A 27,641-nucleotide genomic window follows, 5' to 3' on the forward strand; every position below is an offset into this window, starting at 1 on the left:
ACCCTCCATCCTTCTGCCTCTTCCTATCAGCTCTAACAAAGGATCCAGATCTGACTGCTATTTAAAACACTAGATGTAGCTATCATTTAATCCAAATCTACCCACATCTACTTTATTGTCTGGAAAAAAACACTTTGATGAAGGAGGGGAAACTAAAAAGGAAAATAAAAAAGGGAAAAGTAAGTTAGACAATATACAAGCAGAAGATGTATATTTTCACAGGTGCTATTGAAGCACGGCTTTGCATTCTAGCACTGGAAGAAACACAGTGCTTATAAAGTAATTCTATCATGCCTGTTCTGGTGGAAAAGGGGACAAAACTGTGCCCCCCAGAAAACTGTGGCTGACAGAAATCATGTTTGTCTTTTAATACATATCACTGAGAAATAATGCAAATTTGTTTTTGCTCATCGTGTATGCTTCAAATTTAAGATTTCGTTTCACATATGCTTGAACTGAAGTACGGAAAATCACTAATGGAGTTTCTTTGGGGCCCTTTTCCTTCAAAGAATAAAGGAAAAAATTGAATTGAATGAAAAATTGGTCTTTGAAAGGCTGTGTTTCTTTCAGAAAAGCTAGAAACATTTGACCACTATGTTCATCTGACCTATCAGTGATGGGTGCTCAGGAATACATAAAATTATTCTCTTGACTCAAAGTCTTTCTAAGTTGAAAATGGAGAATTGCAACTAAGTCCCCATAGAACTGCTTTTATTGAGGATTTGGCAGGAAATGCCTGCTTTAAGAATGAATATTACTTACTCTGTGACACTCAGAAGTACAAGTAGATTTGTCAATGCAGTATTTTATTCCAGGACAATTGAGTCATCCACCACATAGCCAATATATTTGCTAAGAGTTACACAAGTGGCCTTGGAAAAAAATGGAATATCTAGGCCTTATGCATCTCAATGAAGGAAGCAGATTGTCATAACAACTTTGAAAATGCCATTCTTTTTCAGTCACAATTAATTTTAGCCTAGCACAGGCACTTCACAGAACTGAAAACCAGAAATTCAACAATCAAACTGAAGGTGATTGCTAAAAGGTATGGGTTATGGACTCTTTCTACCTCTAGCATGCTGCAACAGTCCTCACTCACAGCATGAAAGAACAAAAGCCAGAGAAGACAGAAAATGAAGGCCATGAAAAAGTCTTATTCATTCTACATTGTGGAGAATTTGAATAGTGTATCTTCAAAGGTAAGCTGTCAATATTACAGGAGGGTCTCAACTAATTAACAACAATTAATGGATTTAAAGTACATACTCAAGTACTTTGCTAAATTGAAGCCTAAATAATGGTAACAAAATAATCCTGTGTATGTACTGCTTTCTCCTTTTTGAATGAACCATTTCTTCTGCATAATTCAGGGACCTTATCACAGTAAATATTGCTTGGCTTTTGTGTGGCTTTCCCTAAGCAGCAAGTGCAGAGAGACAAGCCTATGGCCTAAAGACCTTACAGAATAACACTTCCTCCATTTTAAAAGCGGACAATCAAGATCTCTTTTAATAAAGTGTGGATTGGTGTTAGTTTCTTTACATAAAAAGTTTATTTAATGTATATGTGTAACTTACAAAGCAGACAACTTGCACAATTGCAAATATATAAGTAAAACAAAAATTATTTTGGATTAAAAAAAAAATTGTTTCTCCTTTTCCTTCTTTATCATCTACTGTTTAATTGTCTTGCCCTCATCCATATCATCTCAGTCTAGAGCTAAGTAATGTTCCTTAAGTGGAAATAGGAGATTCTGCCAAAAATTTTTCCATGTAAAATCCTCTTTCCATATTGTCAAGACTCATGGCAAATCATTTTTTCTCAGTTGGAATGTTATTTGCTTTGGCTGAGAAGTGAGTTTTAGAAAAAACAAGGTGTGAAAAAATGTCACTCTCTGTTTTGTCTAGGCTGGTATCATCTGTCATGTGTATTGTTATTATTTATTTAGCTGGACTGAGCAGCAGTTTGTTTTTATTTGATCTCTGACTTTTGACTTTGCTTATCCAGAAGTCCTTTTTTCTCCCCTCTTCATCAGCTTTGTCCAGTGTGAATGGACTATCAGCATCTGTGGATATCATGGTCTACCCTGTTTTTGTTTTGGTTCTTATAGGCTCAAAAAGGCAAGATGAAACAAGGGAAAGGAGAAATGCTTTCTGTTCCTGACTTGTAAGAAGGCAGGTCTTGAGAGTTTCTTTACTTTTCAAGAATATTGATAGATGGAAAGAATATTATTCTTTTGTATAATAAGCTCTCTGCTTATTACAGAATACATTTCTTCAGAAGATCACAAAATACGTTTCAAACCAAATTTACATCATTAACTTATTTTAATGAAACCCTGATTATTGAAGAGATTTATCTGCAGTGACTCAGCAGGTCTGAGGAAATGTAACTGAGACCAAGATATTTTTGAAAGATGAGCCTGACCACTCTAGCTAAGAATATTCATTCTTTAAAAGATGTTTCAAGTGTTTTACTTTTTGAAAAAATATTCTTGGTTTCCTTATCATCACTGAGAGACCTTCACAGTCAAAGGTAAGGCTGGTGTACCATACCATGGACAAGCCCACCACTGACTAGACCAAACACAAACTCTGCAGAAATGTGGTTGGGCTATAGGAAAGAGGGTGTGGATAAGATTCCTGTTACTAAATATGAGCTAGTCATGCTTACCTTTAAATTCACATTCTGTCTCTGTGAGGTGGTCTCACAACAATGTGTAGTCTTTCCATTTGGCTGTACTACAAGGGACATCAGGCAGTGTTTGCCACCACTTTTCTGTGAATTCTGTGCACTCACACAACATGTGTGTTTCTAGCTGAATCATTCCTTCACAAATTAACCTTTACCTTAAAATACATTTTCTCAAAATACCGATCAAGTTGATACAAGTTTTATATTTTAGGATAGTTATAAAACCAAATGTGAAGTAACAGAAGAGAAAAAAAACAACAAATAGGGATAGTATATCATGTAATAATTTGCTCCCATTTCTACATGTATCAAGAAATTCAATGTATTGAATGTTGATTTCATAGGGAAACAGTGTCTTTTGTAGGTAAACAGTAATATTTGTCACATCAGGTTCCTGGTGCAGGCCGATTAATATTTGTACAAGGCAGATACTTTTGCATAGGTGGATATTATTGTCTTTACATGTGCAAAAAAATATTTAGAGAATTAAATTCTTTGGCATATGGAGTGGATCTTAAATGGCTTTAATTGGTTGATCATGAAACTCAGAAACAGAGCAAACAAATGATGACAGACCTTCACACAAAATACAAGCTTAGTTCAATGTGATTTTTATGTGATATGTGGTATTTCCTGGTAATAAGCAGTTGAAGACATGCAGGTAGCAGGCTGTGTTGAAGATATCCTAGGACTGCTAAGGTGTTCCATTTCAACATATTCTCAATTACAGCAAAAATTACAGGACCAAAATAACACTGAAACTTTTCTCTTTTTTTTTTTTTTTTTTTTTTTTCCCACTGGTATAGAATTATCCACCTTACATTTCATGGCAAATGAAACAGTTGCTGTCCCACTATTGAACTGCAGTGGTCTTAGATTCACAGAAAAGATGCACAAGATTATCAAATAAGATGTTCTGTTTTCTGCTAGCTTGCTTCCTTGAAACTAAAACCTGAAATGCTTCTCTAAGGAATTCCTTTGGAATATGATGCTTAATTCCATCTTCCAAATAAAATAGTTTTATTTTAATGCTGAATGTCTATGGAAACCATTCTTCCAGCTGTGACACACTGAAATGTCTGTGGCTTAGAGGCTTGCTCCAAGACCACAAATTTATGTGTTCAGGAAAATATGGCAAAATATTAGTGTGAATTTTTACACTGTCTTTGAAAACAATCAACAAGTCATAGTCATGAATGTTTTCACATAAAAGCCTGTAGATGCATGCATTATATGTGTGTGCATGTATGCAGAAATTAAAATGCATATATGTAGGTGCCCACATACATAATATAAAAGTACACTATTATTATCTACAAGGCAGTCTTACCCCTGGTTTGTAGATAATAATAAACATGATTGACTCCTGAAAAATGTAACCCTAAAAAAAGTGAACTTAAGTCTCCTGTCTGTTTGGACAGAATATCAGAGTTTTGGATTTTAGTTTTCTTGAAAGGAAGCCCTGCAATGCGCTAGGGTAAAAATACTGAGAATGATATATGATTACTGTATAAATTATGTTGTCCAAAGATAATCACAATGGGATTATTAATAATATATTTAATGTTTATTCTTTCATTGTGGTTTCAAGAGTTATCAGATTTAAAAGCAGAAAATATGCAGAGAAAGTATTAGTGAATATCAAGTGCATCTTTCTATATGGAGTAGAAGTACAGAAGTCTGTCTTGCTTAATGAGGATTACCTAAATCTTATGAAATATTTAATTGTCATTCTATGTATTTTAGAATGACAGGACAGCAGTAGTCAGTTCAAACCACACAAATAAAATATGAGGAAAGTTCTAAAAATCTTAATGCAGAATGTGTGCTCCTATATGTTACTGTCTGTCTTACACCAGTGAAATCAAGTAAAGGGAGACATTTCAGTTTCTTCCTAGTTCCATAGCAACAGAAGACCAGACATGTTGATGTCTATTATGAACAATATATTCAATTTTAAGACAGTTAAACCTCTTTTAAGTAAAGTTCTTTAAGAATTTTTAAGCTACCTTCCTTGGAAAAGACAGTGTTGGTTGTCTCAGAGGCTTAGAAATTCTTTCCATGAAGAGGAAATTATTCCTGTTCCTTGTTGGAATTTGTGGCCATAAAATAAATAAGATTTCACCTCATAGCTATAACAGTTTGAAAAATGTTACTGTAATGGGGTGAGATCCAATCTCTTCTGGCTGTATGTGGGTAACTGATATTGATAGAAAGGAATTTTTTGCATGCAGATGCAGAGAAAAATAAACAAGGGACATGCAAAAGCAAAATAAGTATTGATAGCAAGCTGGAAGTTCAAAGGGGGGTTTCTATACAGGTATAGGCAATTTACATTTCCATAGAGCTGAAATGAGAAATGTTCCTTACATTAAATACTCCTATACACCTCTTTGGAATGAAGAATAGAACCTTTCTTCCAGTAATATAGTTGAAGTTCAAGGTTATTTCCCTATATTGAGAATGCATTCATATATCATACTAATATGCTTAGAAATACTTCAGAAATGGTCGAAACACATCAAACACATCAAAGCATTGGTTATGTGAGATTGTATTTCTATACAGGGATATGAACCACTCTGTATTTTGGGCCACCTTGCAGAGAAGAAATCACCAAGAATCTCTTCTCTGAACAAAATTACTTTACACTGTGGTCACTCTGATGCCTTTCACTTTGATAAAAGCTCCCATGTTTGAATATGAGACGTGACAACAAAAGCACACAGGGCTGAAAAGCCATTAAGAAGGAAGCATGAATTCAGTCAACTTCCAGCCTTGAAATGATGAGGTTGTTATAAATCATATCTGTGAAACACCAAGGTGAAGGGAGAAACCTCACGTGTCCTTACAACTGCACTCACTTTTGTCACTTAGGAAGTGTATTATTCACATGCAGAAGAGAGCTAGTTATGAATATATGTCCTCAACTCCTATCCTATTCCACAGGCTTTTAACACACCAGATCAAATGTAAAGGATGAAATTATTTCAAGCATCTCTTAGGACCTAGTAGCATTAAAGAATTTCAGTGTCATGAGATAGCTTGTTGAGTCTCATTGTCCTCTCAGCATCTCTAGTGGTATCCTGGGGCTTTAGATTGATTTATTATATTCTAGAAGCATGTTTTTCATAACAGTTATGAAAGTTTTGATTTTACTATCACCATTTATTCCCACTCTTTTCCCTATGCAAATGTCTTTTCTGATTGCTTTTCTGATTGCAAAATATCAGGATTTTCATGTTGTGGCCTGGATGACCCAGAAAAGAATCTTTTTTGAACTTGAAATTACATTACTACGTGGAGTGGCAAAATTAGCCCAAGTATTGCTGGTGCACTCTAAAGAATGATGATGCCACAACAGCCTTTCCTAAATCAGCATTGATATTCACTACTTGCCTCCCATTCCTCTTCTGCTTAAGTAGAAAGATGATTACAGTGTTAGTCTAATCCTGGACAAAACAAGACATATCCTGGACAAAACAAGACATTCTTTGGTGGGGGAAACAAGAAAATTAGTCTTTATTCTATTCTAACCAGACCAATAATCTGAATATACTTTTATCCTTAAAAAGCCCCAAATTCATTATTACAGGGTAATTTTTCTATTGACTATTTAAGCTGCATGGTTAAAGGACCTTCCACCCTCTTCCTATGTCTTATCAATATTCAAATGCATTAAATGGTTCTCTGCCTTTGCACAAAATTTCCCACGTTGCAGTCTTTGGATCACAGAGACAAAATGCATTAGGTGTGTCTTTAAACCTGTTAGGAATTCTCCTTAGTGTTAAGTACCATGCATGCTTTCTTATAATCATCTCCTTTAATCATGGTAACAAAATATTATTTTATTCTTCTATAGAAAGCTCAAATGTGTTTCAAAATTTATATCCATAGATTACAGTAACCTATTAAAAAGCTAAGTTTAGCCCTTTCAAAAGCTGTACATTTCAACAGATAGTTCTGCCACTGTCTCAGTTTAGATTTACATTGTTTTGTCAATATAGTGAGATTACAAAAATAGTGCAACTGCAAACCAGAATGGTGTGGAAAAAAGCAGAATTGATTAGAGAATTAATAGTTTTGAGGTTTATCTTCCAAGAAAGTACTTTTACAAAGGAAGAGACTGAACTACAAACTGTCATGATAATGTGTGATTTTAATTATATAACTAACATTTATAGATTAATAGATAATGAACAGAAATGTCAATGACATCACTATTACTTCAAATGCAGGCTAAGTAGTTAATGTATAAATTGAAAAATCAATGTAAAAGTAAAATTTCCTAAGCTGAAGACAAAGTGTGTTAAATAGATCTGAATGACAGGGATCGCTTAACTCCCTAACTGGAAGAACACACAAGTGAAACTAACCACATAAGTCAAAAAATAAATGAAAGAAAGACTGTCACAAAGATTAAAGATTTATACAGCTGTTCCATCCATCTGGTGTTTAACCAAGCAAAGGCTGGTGGAGAGCATATGACTCAGATTCCTATATTGCAGGATAACTGACTGATTAAATGAATTTGTACATCCATCAAAGACCATAAGACTTAAAATTAGACTTACCAAAAAAAGCGACACAAAATGGTTTGAGAGCACAGAATTTGTAGAGAAGTTGGCACTGATTTTAAAGGCAGTTTTGGAAGACCAAAGAACAAGATACTGGGATAGGTTTTGGAGCTGCAACACATATTAAGTGCATAATTATTAAAATCTATAGGCTTTGATGCACTGGCAGAAAATACTGCACTAAAAGAAAATGGGTGACTTTTAAAATTTAAAACTGAAGTATGTAGTGGTGAGTTAGATGTACAAATATGAAGCCATGGAGAAATTTCTTTTCCCACTGGATTTGAACAGGTTATGCATAAAATTTCCCATGAATTTTATTCAAGTGAAGAAAAAATAAACTGATGTTAGTACTTCCACTTGTCAAATCAGCCTTACAATCTGCTTAACTATGCACTCAAATTCTTAAGAAAAGCTGTTGACTTAATTGACATGTTTTTCATAAGGCCAAAACATTCTGATGTGCTGGTAAGTGAGAAGAAAATCAGTTTCCCAGTTCTAAACTTTTCAGTGAAAAGTCCTGGTGATCTGCAGTGCATAGGTCAGCAACCAGTAGTTCTTTGTTTCAAGGGGAGAACTTTTAAACATGTCTCATGCTCAGGAGAGCATACAAAATATTGGAAAAAGAAACATTCAGTCCATCTTCTTACAGTTGAGAGATTGTTTTCATTTAGCTGCAGTAAATATCATGTGCATTAATGATCTTGAGATGTTTGCCTCTTGTATTCTCTCCAATACATGTACTAATGGGGAACCTTGGACACTGAAACATGCAGTACTGGAACAGGCAGAACTTGATGAATGTGATGAAGGGCAGAGATTTGGGAGGACCAAGGTTAACATGATGGACATCCTCATAACAGAACTGTCTAAATTTGCCATGAGAGAAGATGCAGCAAAAAATTTGTAGTTAGATATCCAAAAAAAGATATGTAATTTTTTCAGTTTCCTGTAAAATATCTGTCATGCACTAGTATACTGCAGCAAAGAACGTGCCAAACAAAATATAAACATGAAATCTGAATGAACACTGGCTTAGGTTTTTCCCACATGCTTTCTCTTTGCCTTTTCCTAATAACTATTTTCTTGGATTTGTCACAACTTTTAACATCACATAATACCCAAATCCACAGCTTACAAAATTTTAAATGTGTTAAACCTGATACTATGTATGTTATTTTATTAAATTTACTATGTACTATATTTGGTCATATAAAACACTGAGTGTATAAAACATGTCACCCTGTAGAAATTCTACAGCTCAGCTTATGTACAGGAAGGTCACTTGTAATAGTTTAATTGTGCTTGCTTTTACAGAGCTCCCAAAGCACAAGTCCTGCAAGAATTTAGGGCAAAACCTTGAATCCCTCCTTTTACTATAGGTAAGTCCACTTTGTAAAATAGACAGGGCGTATAGGTACTGTTACCTCCAGGCTGTGTGTGCTAGGGTGATCTTCCTTCACTTATACATTGGCAGATGGCTATTTAAGGCCAAGTCAATCACCTTCAATAAGAAGACACAGGGAACTCAAGAAGGTGATCAGTCTTACAGGTGATCTGAGCTTACATTCATATTAATAGTACTTTAGAAGTGGTTATTTCTCTCTGGGAATGTTGAAGGAAATGTTGGCAGACTGACTGCCTCTAAGTGTAGACATAAGTCTTTTAGATCTCTGCTTTAAGCTCCTTTTCCTTTTCCGTGGTTGTACTTGCCTGCTGCCTAACACCAAAGGTGTTGGATTGTTTCTTTTACCATCAAGTCTTTGTAGAGGGTCAGCACAAAGCCACCTGTGGGACAAGATGTACAGACAATTCTTGCTCAAGTCTCTGTCTGCCTGGTGTTAAACTCTTGCGCAGGTCATTTCAAGACAATGGAGAACAGCAGAGCAAGATGCATGCAGCCACTCACAAAGCAGGTTCCTGGCTGTCAGACATGGTGAGTGTTAAAAATGCCCCATGGACTTCTGAAGAAAACAGAGACAAATTTTATTTCTCCCCTTGTGGGGAAAGTGCTGCTGTTCACTAGGTGACATATCATAGGGAATGGATGGATGAACCATGCTGTGGACAAGGAAGCCTTGAAGAAGAAATGGGGGGACACTTAGCTAGATATTTCACTGTTCCCCTTTTGTCTTAAATGACCTTGAATTTTGTACCAATAAGCAAAAGGGTTAATATGGATAGGAATTTAGAGTATTTCAAAGATGGAAGTAAATATGCAAGTGAGAAAAAAATTGAAACTGTATAGATCAAACTGATCATAAACCTTCGGAATTAACAGGTTTATTTGCATTACTTCTCTGTGTATTCCTTCCCACAATCCTGTTTTGTCCCAAAAGACAAGTAACAATATCTACCAATGGCATTATCTACTTCAAAAACCTTTTTTCTGACAAGACAGATGGCAACCTTTTGCAGAATATATCCAAAATATTCCATAGAGAGCAGTTAGAGATGAACATGAAAAGATAGTTAGAGCACAGGGTGCACAGGATACATTTGTAAACACACATACATATAAAAGTAAGATAATTACTGATTTTTCAAAAGTGCAAGGAAAATGGTCTACAGAGATATTGCTTTGCTAAGAAGCAGAGATAAACCATTGAAGGTATGGTTTAATTGGGGAAGTTTTTTAACCAGATTTTGGAATGAACAAGACAAAAAAAAATTATGCAGATGGTTGTTACCATTTTGCTCTTCTCTATGCCTGATAAGAAGGCAGTAAGTCACACTTCAAAGGACCCAGATTTTAGAATTCCTGAAGTGAATGTGTTGACAAAATAATGGTAGAAATGGTTAGTTCAAGGAAAGTGGAAACCATAGTTAGAGAGCATGTGGATAGTGTGGCACGGTTGGTTTTGAGCAGATCTATCTTTCTTTCCTTAAGAAACATTTGGAACACAAGTCTTTTTGAGTATTTTCAAGAATGCATTAATATAAGTCAAACTTTCAGCAGGATCAAGAGCTTTCAAGAGAATGATTTCATGACACTGATGACCACTCTCACAGAGAACATCAGCTCATACACAACACCTGCCTTTTTCATTCTAAAAAAATTGCCTAGCTGTTATCAGTGTGTCTTTGCTCCCAGGAAAAAAATGAAAAATGAGGGCACCTGGGAAAACTGCCTCATCCTTTGTACCCCATTCAAGTTAAAATTAATCAAAGATGAAAAGTTTTAAAGGTGTTCTTTCTCTTTCCCACTGGATTCAGGCAGTCAGAATAAAATTAAACAAAAGGAGGAAGATGATGAATCAGAATGTGAATAATTTGGGAACCAAGGAGCTCCAGACAAAAGAAAACACAATTCTCATTTTCACAGTTCATCTTTCAGTTTTGAATACTCATCACCATCTACTGCCAAGATGCCAAGATTAAAATCTGTTTCTCCATTTGTCATCTCTTATTTCAAGTGAGTTCAAAGGGATCACTGGTCCCAGACTGAAAGTGCATCACTCAGAGCATGAAAAACAACATAAGAGTTTACAGGGAAGATCAGCATGAAATAATTAATGAAATAGTGTTTTTCTGACAGTAAAGAGCAACGAAGAAGAGGAAAGACATCCTTTTCTCAGGGTCTTTTAAAGAGTCTTCTTTCTGTTTTATCCATTCTGGAATCCTTTCTCAGTTTTATCCCTTTCCTTTTCTATTATAAATGGAAAAATACATTGCTACTGCAGAAAGTAGTCAAACACTGGGGTAGTCAGAATCTGGATCCTATTTGTCTTGTATTTCATGATGATCTCACCAGGTCTCGTAGGCCATTTTCCCCATGGTTGCACGCATGTGCTATGAGCTATCTTGTCTACTGAGTTTGCAAGGCTACACTCTCACTGTAGTGTGTGTATACAGGGCAGATTCGAAGTATTCATATATGTTATAAATGTGTAAGAACAAATGTAGGTGAGCACAAAGATTAATATTATCCTAACTATGGCAGATGTATACAGATGTTCTCATATGCATGTTTATGTGCACAATACAGAGTTCACTAATGCTTCCTATAATACTCAAAGGATAACTATTGATATATATGAAATCACAACAAAAATACTTACAACAAAGTAAAAATCCAATGGCTTTCAGATTAATGGAGATGCTGCTAGAAACATTTTTAATCATCAAACATTGTTTTTGATTTACTGTCCTCCTCTACCTGTAAAAACAAAAGGAAAAGGGTAGATTTTATTTTACCTAAAAAATTTGAACCTATACACCGTTACCCTGCAACTTTCCTGTAATTCCGTGTGTGTGAAAAATGCCAGTATTTTATTTTGAAAGATACTAACCATTATTATGTAAAATGCATTAAACAAAGAGCAGCCATTTCTCCTTATTTGTTTTATTTTTCTTTAAAAGGTGCTTTTCAGCCTGGAAAACATTCTAACAATAAAAATATGAATAAAATACAAGTCATTTCAATATGTTCTGGGACTATGTGGAACAGGAAAATGAACATTTATAATTAAAGACTACATCATAATGCTCCTGAAAAGAACTGATTGAAGCATTTTTCATGAGATTTCACTGAATTGAGGCCAAAACAATTCACAGAATAACAGTGTAAGTGTTGAAAAGGATGCTTTTAACAGGAAATTTTTTAGTATAGATTCTCAACTCAGAAATTACCAGAGCAACTGTCTCACATTTTTAGTGCTTCTGTCATTGTAAGTTGAGGCTTTACCTTCATTCTGTCCATTTCAGAGAGAAGCTGGAGATGCTCAGCCCTAAAGGAAGGAGGCAAAGGCTTCCAGCCAAGGTCATCAGAATTTACTTGACATTCTAATCACTTTAAAAACTGACAAGACAAAAGGTTTTCAAGTTTCATATGTATTTTCCAGATGTCTTTGAAGTACACATTTGGATTACAGGATAGTCCAGCCCAATTCTGCCTCCATAAATCAACCACAAAGGTTCAACTCTGGAATGAAAAGAGGATCTGGAAAATCAAATATTGTCATGAAAGGATCTGAAAAATAAAATGTTATGGGAAAGAACTTTTACCTTCTTTCAGCTTTGAAGCTAAAGGTGTTCTTATGTTTTAAATTTTAAAGATAATTTGTAATCAAATTCTCTTGTAATGAAGCATATTCTTTCACTCTCTCCATGTTTACTTATCTGTAGGCATTATACTGAAATATGCATCTTCTTTCTGGAGTTTTACCAGGATTGTGGTAAAAAAAAAAACTGGCTTTTCCTGAAATTTGATGTCCTGATTTTTTAGATTTTTTTTCTTGATTCTCTCCGTGGAAGTAAGAAATCAGGAATTTTTAATTCCAGTAAGAAATAAGTGCTTAATTACCATTGTCTAGGAAATTCTGCAACCCCACTCTTTGAAACTGTCACAAGGTACCTCAGATATATTCTTGCTAAGAGGATCAGACCTATGTGCCCATAGTGGAGACTGTTACAAAACATAAAAAGTAAGTGGCCCAAAAACCTGACAATATAAATTAATAATACCAGGAGCAGCTACCTATCCTTAAGTCACAAATGAAATAAAGGAAACTGAAAGAATATTGAATGCACAAAAACTCATTCAAGCTTTCAAAAACCTAAGAAAAAAAATACATCTTCTATTTATCTCAATTAAGAACTCCAAAGTCTGTAGCAGCTGTTGTGGAGAAACTCTCCTACTTTGAAAAAATGATATTTACAAAAGGAAAACGAACATTTCCTCTTGAATTTATAAGCAGATGATCTGTACAGAGCTTTGTGACAAACCAGAAGACCATCCCACACAATGAAGAGGTAAGGAATGCCTTTTATTCTCTCATTTACCAAAGCATTTCAGACACATCTTTGCTTAAAGGAGAAATTTTCTAAACACGAATTCCTGGGAAAAGATAATTGAATCACAGCATGGCAGGAAGAATGCATGACCTAGCAATGTACCAAGGACAAGGGACTTTTTCTGGAAAATATAAGAATGGCACACCACGGACTCATTGGAAAGACAAATTATTGAAATTAGGATTGTGTGCCGATGTTCCACAGCTGCCATCCAGGATGCAGCTCCAGAGGCAAGCCAGTAAAAACACCTACCTTGGACAGTTTGTTGATGCTTTGTGTTCAGCTGAAACCTTAGAACAAGATGAAATATCCTGGGCACAGCAAGTGAACAAGCTAATGCCCCTAGAGATCACAAAGCCAAATCATATCTAAGCTGATATTGATCTGGGGGAGATCACCCTGTTAGAAGAGGACTATCAATGGAAATTAAAGAAATTGCTTTGCAGACAAACTTGACAGGTAGCTCAATTTTTGGGATTAAATGTTGGGTTATTACTAGTAATTCATCAAAGACTGTTCCAAGGTGGAAGCACTACTTTTCATATTAACTGTCATAATATTGAAGAAAAAGGGGGCAGAGGCCAGAAGTGCACACAGCAGCCATATTTCTGGATGTGGAATACTAAGAAACTTCCAGAGAGCTAGAACAAAACATCTGGCTAGCTAAAACAAATGGACTGGAACATGCACGTAGACAAAACAAGGCTGGCAAGCAGGAGAGCTGTAATATAATTGCCTATTCTTTCCAAAGCTCTCAAGTGGGAAAAGTAGATCCTATTTGGGACTTCTGGCTTAATGAGCAGAAGCAGTGACTGGAGGGAGATTGCTTTGCTTTAAACCATGTTCAGAGAAGAAGCTGGCTCAATAGCAAGCAGCGCCAGTGCAGGAGTGAGGACAAGCCAGGTGCAGAAGTCAATCTGGTCATTCAGGAGAGCTCATCATTCCAGGTTGAGCAGGTCATCACCTTGTTTGTCAGGAGAGAGAAGAGCATATCCTCACATCCAGAGACTGGTGCACTTTGTTTACACTTTACTGGACATTGTCTACCATACAATAAGTGAATATGTGCTGGTCTATGGGCCAGGCAGATTTTTGTCTCTGCTAACATATTTTGGAATGTACAATCTATCAGATCATCTTAGTAGGGAATTTGTGCTAAGGTTAGTAGAATACTAGGGACAAAGGGACTTCCTACTCCCTCATTTATTTATTTCTCTCTCTGTCTCCTCTCTCTCTCTCTTTTCCTTCACTGTCATTTTCACTTCTCTTTCTTCATTTTTCTCACTCATTTGAATGCCATTTTATTACTTCAAAGGCATTTGCAATTATATGGCCTAAATGGTGACCTGAAAACAGCAATATTAAGACAAACCCTGCATGGGCAGGAGTGTCTTCAGTCATAAAAGTCTACTCCCTCTGGGCTTCAGCTTGATCTCCTGAGACCTCTCCTCTTGGCTCTGTCAGTGTCATTATCTCTTCAGAGCAGTTTCTCTCTGACAGACCTTTTAGGCAAGGGCCAGGATTTTTAATTGCATTCTGAAATAAAGGATGCAGACCTACACTGTATCTGTCTCTTTGTTCAACAGGCAGGCTGGACGGGCTGGATTTTCTGTGCAGTTGCCATGCCCTTGCAGACCTTTCCTGCCAAAAACCAGCAGACTTTGCTTGATCCTGAAGGTTCATAGGCACTGTTGCAGATTTTGTACTATTTGTAGTTGCCTTATTTGCCTGGGAAAGCATATATTAAATGCTTGTACTAATTACTGTAAGACAGTTACAGCAGCTGATTTGTCAAACCTATGCAAATATTGCAGCCTGATGAAAATGAAATGTGTCTGAAAGTAATTTAATTTGGGGAGAAAAAGTGATATAGAATTTTAAGTTATTACCTTTTAACCATTAATGTCAATCATATTGGTAAGACATCTTCAAAACACTATTGGATGAGAATAATATTTTTAATTTATTTCTCCATCTTCCTAACAAATTGAAAGGTTTTTATCAAAATTTTGCTACACAGTATGCTGGCTGCACTACTAATTAAAAGCTGGTAGTTTCTAAATTAACCTGTGAGTACCTACAGGGATGGAAATTGCCTCCTTAACATTATTATTTACTGACAAAACAGGTGATGACCTGCTTGTATTTCCAAAACAAGCTCATTAGCTTGTCCTAATGGCTACTGCAGATAAACACTCTGATATTTCACTATCGTACTGCATACAGAAGAATGAGCTGCTGAAATAAAAATAAGAAGAAAAAGAAAATAAGCAAAAAAAAGCACCACAGATTTCTAGCTAACTGGGCCTTCTAGTAGGGCCAGTGTGACTCATTCTTGGTCAATAGATGCATACCTGACAGCTGCCATTAATAACTATTAAAGTGCTGCCTGAGCTGCAGGGTGAGACATGCTTCAATGTTCTAAAAATAAGATATTATCATTCTGCAAGAGTAATAGTTTAGGCAGCAGTGGTTTCAACCCTCTTGGTCTGACTCTTCAAACTGACATCATTTAATCTAAATGTTCTGTCCTGCCAGGTCTCCTTTTGGGTACACTGTATGATGAAAGAGCTCAGAAGTCATTAATACAAATGTTTCTATAGAAAGTATTGGCCAGGTCTATCTAGAAGTGACTGTCTCATACATTACCTGCTGAGAAGACAAACATAAATCCTAGGCCAGCAAACTCATCAACACCTCTCATGCTACCAAAAGACTGGATGACAACACTAGTGCACTGGGAAACTGAGCACCACCACTAAATTGGAAGGAGATGAATTTTCCTTTTTCTGAATGCTGCTGCATCCTCTGGTAAACAGAAATTACTTTAGAGGAATTTCAAACACAATTTCTGAGAATCCTCTTCAAGTTGGTTTTTGTTTTTTTGTTTCACTGGAATTTACAAGTATAGATTGATGACTGAGACTCTCTAAAAGACCTTCCTGCATTGTGTCCTTGGTTTGGTTTATGTAAACTGATACTGGGTATTATTTCTTTATAACTGATTTAATTTTAGAGACAGTCAAACTTACATTCTCCAATCAATTAGAGTGGCCATTTATATGTACAGAGAATTTGGCTTAGGACCTTTTGAGTCTGATGCATTTAGGACAAATTTGTTTGCCAAAAGATATGGACATTTTCTATGATTCTGTTTAAAGTGAGGTTTTGTATTAGATGGGAAGATTAGAAGATTTCACAATGTTCTTCTCTGTCTTTAAAATGAACATTATTCCCAGATATTGGGTTCTTGTCTATTTCTAGAGAGGGATATTTTTTTTTGTGTCAATCCCCATGTTAAAATATTTGAACAATGAACAGTGAGTAGTGCAGGAAATGAAGTCAGTTCACACCACTTCTAGTCACGACTGAAGTATTTCTTCCTGAGTTGAAAAGAGGGGGAGTATTGGGAAGTATTTTGTATAAATTATCTTCATCTAAAACTTCTCTAGTGAGGTTTTGAAGGCTCTATTAGTAAAACTATTTTCAAAGCCATTAACCTAAGTAACATGATTTGCTACTGATTATGTAACTGGATAAATTTTATGACTTCTTGGCATAATGCTACCTCAGACACCAAATTATCCCCCTTTATTTAGCTTGCTTCCTCCTTCTGTTATTTCCATTTTGGTGCTAAAGATTTGCCTACACAGCACTCTGCAATGCTGTGTCATCATACCTGAAGGAGGTCAGCTCTGCAAGCACAAGATTCTCCAGGGTCCTGTGAATTGCTTTTGAACCAATGGAAAGATGATGTGCTTGCAGAATTTTAACTTTTTTCCTTTGCTTCTGCTCAGTGTCTTGCATTTGTTGAATCATAGTTTTTCTGCTAGTCTCCAGACCACAACTTAAGAAGTTCTGGGTCTTGAAGACACAGGGTACATCTGAAACAATACAGGCATCTGTACTTTGAGGTGCTGCATGGAGATTCAGCCACACAGGTGCCTAGATCAGGGAACTGGGGTGCCAAAGCTTCTTTCTAACATGTTGGCTGGTCTCTTATTCCCATGACTGAGAGAAGACAGGAAAGCCACAGCTGTGCCGCACCCAGTATGTGCATCTGAACTCAGGTTAAAATAACTCTTGAGACAGCTCGGTTATGCCCTGAGCTGTCCTGCCTTTTACATAAAGGTGGCACTTTCATGTAGCATGACGAGGAAAGAAGTTTACACACTGTGCATAAATGACCACAGTGAAAAGGTCAAACTGCCAGTCTGACACTTGTTCATCCAAGGTTCAGAATCTATGTCTTTAACAGTTTTCAGCAGTTTTGATGGGGATTTTTTTCTGCTTCTTTGTTTGTGTGTTTTCTTTGTTGTTTTTTTTTTAGTTTGGTTTGGGTTTTGTTTTGTTTGTTTGTTTGTTGATTTTATTTTTTTCTTTTATTATAGGATTGCATTCTTTCTGCTGGCTGAAATATGCATGACTTTTTTCCAAGAGAAGCTACTTGGAATTGCTGATCACTGATCTTTGTTTTGCTGCTGAGGCCAGATTTTCTGCTGGGTGTGTGCACCACTCTGCAGTAAAGCATTTGCCCTCCATAGCCACAGAGTCTTGTGGAGAAGCCACAGAGAATGAGAATCTTCAGTATATCTCTATACACACTACTGCTCACAAGGGAAGTTTCAAAGTTATGATTTTATTATTTTCTGTGGTTTAACATGACATGAGAACAGAGGTGGACTGTTCTTCTTGTCCCATGTGTGCAGGATGATATTGCTATCTTTATTACTTTGGAACTTTAGGGATTAAAGCTATTTGGCATATAAGAAGAAGCAACAAGTGACTCTTTAATTAATCCCTGGTTATCACAACAGCTGATAGACACAGAGGGCACATTATGTTCTCATAGAGAAAACGAAAACAAAAAATCTTTATCTCCTGCATACCGTGGAGACTAAAGAAGAGTTAAAACCACTGTGAAATGACTGCAATGAAAGAAAGCTCTGATTGTCTCTAGTGCTGATTTACAGCCTTTGCAAGACTCTAATCAAGAATGAAATTAACAGTGCAACAATAAGACAATGTTCTTTGTATTTTTGGACATGCCTGCTCACTAGGGTGTATGTTATCTGCAAGCACAAAACAGACAGAAAACCCTGCTCAGCTATTTAGGCCCCACATACGGCAGAGAGCAGCTCAACAAGCTCTAGTAAGAGAAAACCTCATCATTTCCATGTTTGTCTTTCCCAGATCTGAACTGCTAAGGAAGCACACTGGAGAAATACCTTTGATTCTGGAGAAGGGTTTATAAAGTATATGTGAAAATTTTGAGATTCAATTAATTATGCACATATCTGAGGTATATGAAAAAAAATGTTAAAGTATGTGTCTGAATTAGATGTTGCTGTAGCTTGAAATTTATTTACTTACAATTAGATTGCTCATTTTTATGCTTTTTCTTATAAGGCCTATGTTTAGTCTGAAGAAACATCAACCTCATCGTATGGAAGGAGATTAAAGGACTGTAAAACACAGCTGTCCTTATATCTGTAATTCCCTCTACTTCACTAAATAAGTCACCAATAGCAAAATGTAATATACTATGCTTCCAAGCTCTGGTTGTCAGAGAAGGTGACAAGGTGACAAGAGCAGAACACAGAGGGCTGAGAATGAGAAGAGGAATTTATTTGCAGGATAGTGCTCTAAGATAAAAAGACAAAAGAATCCTGAACTTTGGAAGTTTTAATAGGCTCAGCTTTCAATTTTGTTCAGGGGAAACACATGGAAGTATTTTTCTCCAGCTAAAAAACAAAGACAGCATTTTGAAAATAGAAACATTGTACTGGAAAATATTAAGACAAAAATATTTTTTTTTAAGTCTTGGTATTGATACATTCCTGATGGAATGATGAAGCTAGCTTCTCCATAAAAACCCCAAAACCCAAAAAAGACAACCAAACAAAAATACCTACTTCTTTTCGTACAGTGTAGAAAAGTAAATTATGATGGACACTATGACAAGTTAAAATGATGATCAGAAATAGACAGGATCTGTCTGAGGGCAACTATTGGAATAAATAAATGATGTGTAGGATAACAGTACTTCTGTTGCTGAACTTTACGAACTCTGTTTAATAATAAAAACCTTAGAGAAACTTTAATAGAAATATTTAGAGTTCCAGATGTAATTGACTGTATCATGTTCCATTGCAGGACAGTGTTGGGTAAACAGTACAAAAAAAAAGTAAAAGCACATAAAATGGAGTTTTTTTAATCGATTGAAAACTGAGGCTTGTGAGGACATCGCTTCTAACATCAATAAAGGTAGTTTAGTAGACCATTACTTCCAGAATAAGACGCTGTCCCCCCAGAGAACAGAGTAGTGATATGCCGTTCTAATTTGATATATCTGGAAATTTAAATATTTCTAATAATTTTCCTCATGAAATCCTTTAATTTCACCACATTATTCAGAATAAGGATGATCAAAACTCAGGCACAAAAAAACCTTCACTCTGAAAAAACTTTAAATAAAAGAACTTTCTTCTTTAATTGGAAAATTTTGTTTACAAAGTTAAAACTGCCTTCAATTCAAAAATCACCTTACTGTAAAATGAATGAACACTCAATTTCATGTAAAATACTTTCATATTATTTTTCAATAGAGCGCGTCTTACTTCAACCTGACATTTTTTCCTTCAAAACACGCAAAGAACCTGTTAGGTTTTTATGGTGCCTTAGCCCACTTCAACTTACCTTGCTTTGTTTTTACTACAATTATTTTATAAATTGTCTCCTATAGACAGATGCTTGCTATAAAAAAAAACAATTCCTGTGTAACTCTGTCAGTCTGTCTCACTCCTGATTCTGCCCTGTCTGTTTCCAGCCCTTTGGCTTCTTTCAGCCCCATTTGGCAGCATGAAAGTCGTAGAGAAGACAAGCACCTCACTGAAAACAAGGTGCTCTCAGGCCTTGGTGGGAGCTTTTGCAGGCAGTTGTAAGAGTAGGATGCCTCACTTTTTTAGGACCAGCATTTCATGTGGGGCCAAAGTATTTACGGGAGCCCAGAATACAGAAAAACTGAGTCCTTCAGCAGTCAGACAGGCCTGTATACTTAGTAGAATATTGACACTTTTCCTGGCAGATAAGGCCATGGCTTTTCAGGCATTGAACTCTCCACCCAGCCAAACCACCCAGATCCTTTTAGTGAAGCGGGAAGTAACTCTTTTGGATGGGACAGAGTGATGCCTCAAGAATATCCAGCAGCAGCAGCAGCAGCTGGTTTGGCACTAGTTTGTTTGGTGCTAATTCAGAAATAAAGGAGGCATTGTTTATAAGGTACATGCAGCCTTTTTAAAAGAGCAGTCTTAATACTGAACTTTCCAAATTAAGTAGAAAAGCTTCAAGTTGGCATGAGGACTGAGTCATACTGCATGCAAACAGGAAACAACAGGAGGCTGATCCCTAAGAAACTGTCTCAAAATATCAGCTCAAATAAACAGCCTGACTAGGCAGTGCAGTCTAAAATTTCATTATATAATCCTATTTTTCAACATTTTTGAACAACAAACATATGGGCTAAACAGTAGGTCATTACCTTAGTGAGAATTTAACTTCTGATATTTGCAAAATCTGCAGCCTGAAAAACGTTCACTTTTCTTTTCTGGTCCCACAATGTTCTAGAAAAGTTCTAAAGATAACTTGACATTTACTTTTGTAATTGTGTATGACAGGATTTGGATTTCAAAATTAATGCAGAAAGAACCATATAGAGAGGTAAACTATCTACCAAGAAATCTTGCTGCTTTTTTTTCCTCCAGATCCTGTGTAGATGACAATACCTTATAAAAAACCTGGAAGAGTTTATTTTTAATTGTGTTGCTGAAAGCTATTTAGATTAATATATTTCCACCAGGTAAACTCTGGCTTGAATATTACTAACTGGGTGCTATTACAAGACAAGCAACCTATAGTACTTGCTCATAAAATTCCTCCATTCACTTCTTACCAAGGAAGAGGCATCTTCCATCAGATAGTACCTAACAACGGAATTAAGTTGTAAAGGAGACTTCACAACACCTAGAAAATATATGCCAGCTTCCCAGGAACATTTCATGACGGAAAGACAAAGTGCATGAAAATCTCTAAGTGAACAATTAAGGCACAGCATAATTTCATTCATGTCATCGTTTTCTTCTCCCATGGCAAGCAAATTACCATGAGATGATTGGCAAAGTATCCTTTCAGTAAGAAATTGATTTTATAGTTTTGTAATTTGTTATCTTGACCTTTACATGTATTTTGCAAATTTTATTGGAGGCAGTGTTAAAGTTCAGCAGTTTATGTAAATGATATTGAGGTTAATGAGGTGTAAAGGATTATATGGCAGTGAAGAGCTGCCTGGATCCTTTAATGGTTCCTCTCTAGGCTTTCTACCGTTTGCAGTAACGATTGGCACATTTCAGGGGAGGCTGAAAGAAATTGCATTTTGTCAGTTAACTGTGTACTTTTCAACATATCTTCTGTCTTTTTGAAAGTATCCTTTAAATTAATAGTAAGTTATATTTGTAATAAGAACAAGATAATCAACTGATGTAAATAAGTATTTCTAAGTAGAACTGAGATCAGAAAAGATTTTTTTTCTCTCTAAAATCCTTTCTTCAATATGTCACAAATTTTATGTGTTTAAAATTTGATTGGGTTACAATATTCTTATTGGAAGTAGTGGTTCAGGTCACAGCTCTATGCAAACCCAGGTTTCCTGTCCTGTATATGGCCATATGTGCTCCTGTTTCCACTGTTTTGTAGTGTTCCCTTTATTTGCCCCTTTTAAAGCTGTTTTTCTCCAACCTGGGAAAAAAAGAGTTTTCTGACATCTAATGCTATTCAACACTAAATCTGAGGTCCACCTGGATTTTAAAGAAAATTAATCTGAGACAAATACTGAATTACGTCCTTTACTGGAGTCAGGGGAGCAGCCTGAATTATCCTAGAGACAGACTCATTCTTATTTTGATTTTCCTAACCCCGCTAGAAAATTTCAACATCAGCAGGAGCTGAGACAGGCATTCTGGAAAACCATCTCCCTGTGAGTGTGAAAATCAGGCATTCAATAAAAGAAAAACTTCATTTTTAACTGTAAATTAATTATCACAATCGCATAAGAAAAACATAAAACAAGATAATTATGACATTAAATCAGTTTTGATGATGCCAGTTTCAACTCAATGTCAAAGTGACTAAAAATAATAAATACCCGTGCAGTTGCATTAAAAAAAAATTAAAAATAAGTCTCTAGTTTTGATGAAAGAGCTTGTCGTTTTTGAACTAGCCATCACAACTTTGCAATAGGGTCTATTATTGTTACACATATTTTATTTTCACTGTGAGAGCTGACTTTTGCCAAAACCAGACCTGAGCCTGGACTCAAGACCATCTTCTCCCAATGTTTCAGTCATCTGGACCCCAACACATGTGAAGGTGCAACCTGCTGCTGATCTCTGAAGAACCCTCATAGGAAGAGGATAAACACACCTGGAATATCAGCACAGGGTCAAGACCTTTATGCCACTCAGACAGCAAGATCTGTTCAGACAAAGAATCTCTGCATTCCAGGGCTCAGATGATTTATTCTGGTCTCCTCGGAGATGCTGTGTGGATGATTTGTCTTTTGAGTTACAAAATACTTGAAGAAAAAATTATAAGGCATGGCATTTGTAATGAGAAAACAAATATTTGGGGTCATACATAGCTACCACAAGACACTTGGCCAACTGGAGGAACACAGGAGTTTTGCCATACAAGTTCTCACTGGTAACAAATTTAATGCACTGCACCTCTCAAAAGGAACTACTTAAATTGACCACCGAGATTCACTGCCATTGTGAATACAGGTTCAAACTTTTTCTTTAAAGAATGATGGATAACTCCCTTAAATGCGATCCCATGTTTCCAAGTAAAATAGTCGGTGTGGTAAGTTAAGACAGATAGAAATGAGTTTAAAATGTTGCCTGGGATTTACAGCAGCTTTTGTAGTGTAGCTCACTAGGGGCTGTTGGGGAAATGAAGTATGTGCTGACAGGCAAAGTTCTGTCCAAAGAGGAAACTGAGAAGATGGTAAGCAAAGGTACCTTGTGGTCTACGCATCAGTGAATGGCACTGAGATGGTCTTAGCCAAAAGGAAGTGATACTGGCTAGGAAACAATGGCCAATTTTTTTGTGAAGATGTTGTTCCCAGCCAAAATCATGAGGAGGCTGAATAAGTATGAAGCGATTACACGAAGACAGAGAATTTGCTAAACTTGACAGCAGATGACACTGACAGGATAAAAGCATGGTAATGGACACTGGGACCAGAAATTCTCAGTACTCATATTTGTCAATGGTATGTAAATTAACTGTGACAATACAGTTAAAAGAAAGACATGACAAAGACAGACATGACAATGGGCAGCTGAGTGAAATCATCTGCTTCAAATAAAGGGCCTCTTATTTTCTTTCAGGGCAAGGCAAAAGATTGCAGGAGCTGCTTGTGAAACGTTTCTATGGTCTACTTTGTGCATTGGGACATTGCTGTTTTAATCACCTCAGAGCCTCATTTGACATATGGTGTAGGCATGTGAGGAAATGTGTGGAGGGAGAAGGTGCTCAGGGTATAGCTGTCTGCAGTAAGATTTGCAGTCAGTCGTAGCTTTTACCAGCTTGTTTCTTCCCACTGGCAGCTCCAGATCCCACAGCTCAACTAAGTCTTTCACAGTGTCATTGTGGTGCTAACGTCTGTGAGAATTTGTGACTGTATTGAAACAATCATGCTGGCTTCCTGTCACAGCAGATCTTGACATCTGGAGGAAATATTCGTAGCTAAAGGCACAGGCAAAGCTACATCAACATCTGTAACAAACTATGAGTCACAATACTCTTGCAATATTTCTGGTATAACATGAAGTAATAAAAAAACAATAGTGTTCATGCTGTCACTCAAACGAGGCTCCGTAACGCATTCAGGGTACTTTTCCAGTATGAGGAGGTGTTTGTATGGAGGTCTAAGAAGCAGATGTGCAAATCTGTTGTTCACTGACACCATCTTTCTCAAATTGCCTCTTCACACCACACATTGTTAACATTTTGGGAACTCACTTTCATAACCTGTTGCAGGGGGCACAAAAGGGAATAAAAAACCATAGTAAATCATAGTGGATGTATCAATGTAGTTGGCTTCCATTCACTTGTTCAAAATTTCACATAATTCTTAAAGGTTTCCAGAAGGGAAAGGGGAAGGCAAGAATCATTCTGTAGATTTTTTTAGGTTTCAAAATTGTTCTTTCTCAAAATAAAGATGAAGCATACTAATCTGAAGAAAATTATGTACACAAGGAAGATTTAACAGGATTTTGTTCATTGGGGAATGTTTAAACATTTTCAAAACATGCTATTTTAATTATCTGATATAAAAAGTTGTTAAACTGTCTTTACAATATATCTAAGCTTATTTTCATGATTTTAAGACTAGCTGGAAATTAAGCACCACACAGCTGCTCACTCGCCCTCCCACTCCTCCCACCCCATCCTGGTGGAATGGGGAGTAGAATAAAAGTAAAACTTGTATGTTGAGATAAGAACAGTTTAATAATTGAAAAAAGTAAAATACAGTAATAACAATAAAAAGGGAGGGAAAAAGTGATGCACAATGCAATTGCTCACCACCTGTTGACCATCTGATCCTCCTTCTTGAACCCAGACTGGCCAGGATACTTACATATAAAAACTAGTCCTGTCACAGAAAAAAATAAAACTACTATTTAAAAATGTAATTAAACAGGATGAATAGCAACCACAAAAGATATTTTAAATGGGAGTAGACATACAGGAGCCACCTGTATCTCTTACAGAAAGCTTTTATAAGGTGCTGTTACATTCTGACGTTAAAACAAGTACTTGCTAAAATTTCCTAAATAGATCTAGGAAGAAGATGCTGCCAACAGGCATCTTCAGGCATTCAGGTTTACATGACCACATAGAACTTGAGACTCAAAAGATGATGTTCTCAGCTTCATCATTCACTGTCCAGCTCTGTAGATATTCTCAGTTCAGTCAGAGAGAAAAAGATTTCTGCCAGGCTAAGCCTGGGAAAAAGTCCAGGAGGAATGTAAACTATCTTCCTATATTACCTTGTTTGCCATTCATATTGTTTATAGATATGTTCTACCACACTGACCTAAGTCCAGTGTACCAATCAAGTGAGATGATTTTACTTTAAGACCAATAGAATTAATGTTCATGATGCTGTCTAGAAAAGAGAGAGGTGCTTTTGAATAAACAATCATTTGCCTTCTGAAGTCATACGAGTAATTTCGCCCATCCCTGGCTTAACAGCACCATAGCTCCAGAAACATTTGCTCTTTCCCTGGCTTCTGATGGTCAGCCATATCATTTGTGGTGGCCCTGGTGCTGAGCGAGGAAGATTTTGGTGGTGAAATACTTCAGGGCCCCATAATGACTTCCCTTTTTGGATGGGTTAGCTGCCAAGAGTAAAAAGGCTCTGGAAGAACATACTTGGGCTTGCTGGATGAGCAGAGAGTGGGACCAGACTTGCGAGTTTCAAAGAATTAAAGCCTTAGTTCAAACATATACAAGAATTGTTTCAGTCATCACACACCAGTAACTGTGCTAGGGAGGGCTTGTTACACCATATCACTGTGAGCCCCACAAGGTAGGGTCTCTCCCTTTTCAGCCAGGCTGGATGGGATACAAGCATCTTGACCATGGTGCTATGTACAGAATAAGTTTGTTTATTTCAGCCTGAGAAAAGAAAATGTTGTTAAATCTAATATAAATTAGTTTGTATACTCTATATGAAAATACAGATTGTTCTAGATATTGTTCAGATTCATAACTCAGGCTGTTAAATAGAGATTGCTTCCCTTGAAAATGTTGCTATGCTGATCTGCTGCTATATGCTAAATGTCTGGGGGTAGGAGACACTTTTCAATCACTGTGCTGGTGTCAGATTTTTTTTGGTTTTCATTATTGGCACATTCAATTCACAGGATGATCTAAAAAAAGAGAAACTTGTGGAACTCAGCCAAAATTATGTTACTGGGTTTGATTACCCCTGATTATGATTAGGAATTGAAATTAATATTCATGCTGTATTTGTTTCTCCAACTTTTCACATTTAATGCATTTTAAATCAGCTACACTGGCATCATCTGCATGAAATAGTTGCACAAATGGCCAGGATTCTCTAGTCATCTTAGTCATGCAAAGCATAGTCTCTTTAGAGGGACAATGTTTTTTCTTCCATTGGCAGAGTAGAGTTGTCCATCTCTTCTGGGATGTGAATGTGACTAGCAATTCAAAGTGGTAGTTAATTTTAAACTGTCTCATTCAGAAAACCTGAGATGTTGAGACATCCTCAGATTTTTTGCATTGCATCAGATGGCTTACAAGCAGCACATTCCTAATGACATATATTTAAAAAGAAACTGCCTGAGACAACTTGTCAGAAGTTTTAGTGCAAGTTGAAGATAAGGCATAAATGAATATAAAACACTCTCTAAAATCACGGAATAATTCTGATTGGAAAGAAAATATCAGGATCATCTGGTGCAACCTTCTGCTCAAGCAGAGCTAGAGTGAGTTTCCCAGGTCTATGTCCAGGCAGCTATTGAGTATCTCCAAAGACAGAAACTCCACAACTTTTCTGCTCTCTTTTAGTGTTTGACCACTTGCCCACTTCCACAATATGAAAAGTGCCTCCTTGTGCTCAGTTTTCTTTTCTTTTTTTTTTTTTTTAAATTTTTTTCATTTGGTACCCATTGCTTTTTGTGCTGTCACTGGGCACAAGTGAGGACATCTTGGCTCCCTCATCTTCATTCTCTGCCATCAGGTATTTAAATATGTTGATGGGATACTCCTGAGTCTTCTCTTCTCCAGGCTGAAACTGTTCCAGCTGTATCACTCCCATATAAAAGATGCTCCAGTCCCAGGAACACCTTTGTAAAAAACAGAAATACCTTAATAGGACAAGAGGAAATGTCCTCAAGTTACTCCAGAAGTAGTTTGAATTAGACATTAGGATCCAGTCCTTCATAGAAAGGGTTGTAAATAATTTGAACAGACTGCCCAAGGAAGTGGTGTAGTCACCATTCCTGGAAGCACTCAGAAAACTTGAGGACATGGTTTATTGGTGTACATGGTGGTATCACTAGGTTGGTGCTGAGACTTGATGATCCTAAACATTTTTTCTAACCTTACCAATTCTGTGATTCCATGTCCCTTTGTTGGACTCAAAGCAGCATGTCCATGTCTTTCTTCTGCTGGGGAGCTCAGAACTGGACCCAGCACTTCAGGTATTTTCCCCAGTACTGAGTAGAGGGAAAGGATCACATCCCTCTGTGGTCTGATGATCCTTTTCCTCATAAGATACTACTGGCAGCCTTTGCCATGAAGTCCTGGCTCACAGTCCCCATTATTTTATATTAATATTACTATGGTTTGCCATTCAATTCACTGCTTTCATAGAGTAATAAGTGGCCTGACTTAATTAAAAAGGATATAGAGATATTTAAAATATTTTTTAAGGTATGGCTAAGTGAAGTTTAATTAAAAGAAAGCAATCTATCACTT

At 36.5% G+C, this 27,641-nt stretch overlaps 2 long non-coding RNA genes across 5 annotated transcripts in view; one reads left to right on the top strand and one right to left on the bottom strand.

Moving 5' to 3' along the window:
- Nucleotides 1-1,061: 1,061 nt before the first annotated feature.
- On the top strand, nucleotides 1,062-18,547 carry LOC110482353 (uncharacterized). 4 transcript variants are annotated; one of them, XR_002467404.4, is made up of 6 exons: nucleotides 1,062-1,202; nucleotides 8,592-8,656; nucleotides 9,132-9,210; nucleotides 11,982-12,036; nucleotides 12,119-15,881; nucleotides 17,462-18,547. It is a non-coding gene; the product is annotated as an uncharacterized LOC110482353 (long non-coding RNA). The 4 variants fall into 4 exon arrangements; XR_014952865.1 differs by having other exon boundaries at nucleotides 11,982-15,881; XR_014952864.1 differs by having other exon boundaries at nucleotides 9,132-15,881.
- The window catches only part of LOC110482340 (uncharacterized), a 48,176-nt gene continuing 39,058 nt past the window's right edge, over nucleotides 18,524-27,641 (bottom strand). The window contains exon 3 of the long non-coding RNA XR_002467401.3: nucleotides 18,524-27,007. This is a non-coding gene — a long non-coding RNA (uncharacterized LOC110482340). The remainder of the gene's footprint in view (nucleotides 27,008-27,641) is intronic.

Source organism: Lonchura striata, chromosome 2 (assembly GCF_050655825.1).
Source record: "Lonchura striata isolate lonStrDom1 chromosome 2, ASM5065582v1, whole genome shotgun sequence".
Lineage (NCBI taxonomy): Eukaryota > Metazoa > Chordata > Aves > Passeriformes > Estrildidae > Lonchura > Lonchura striata.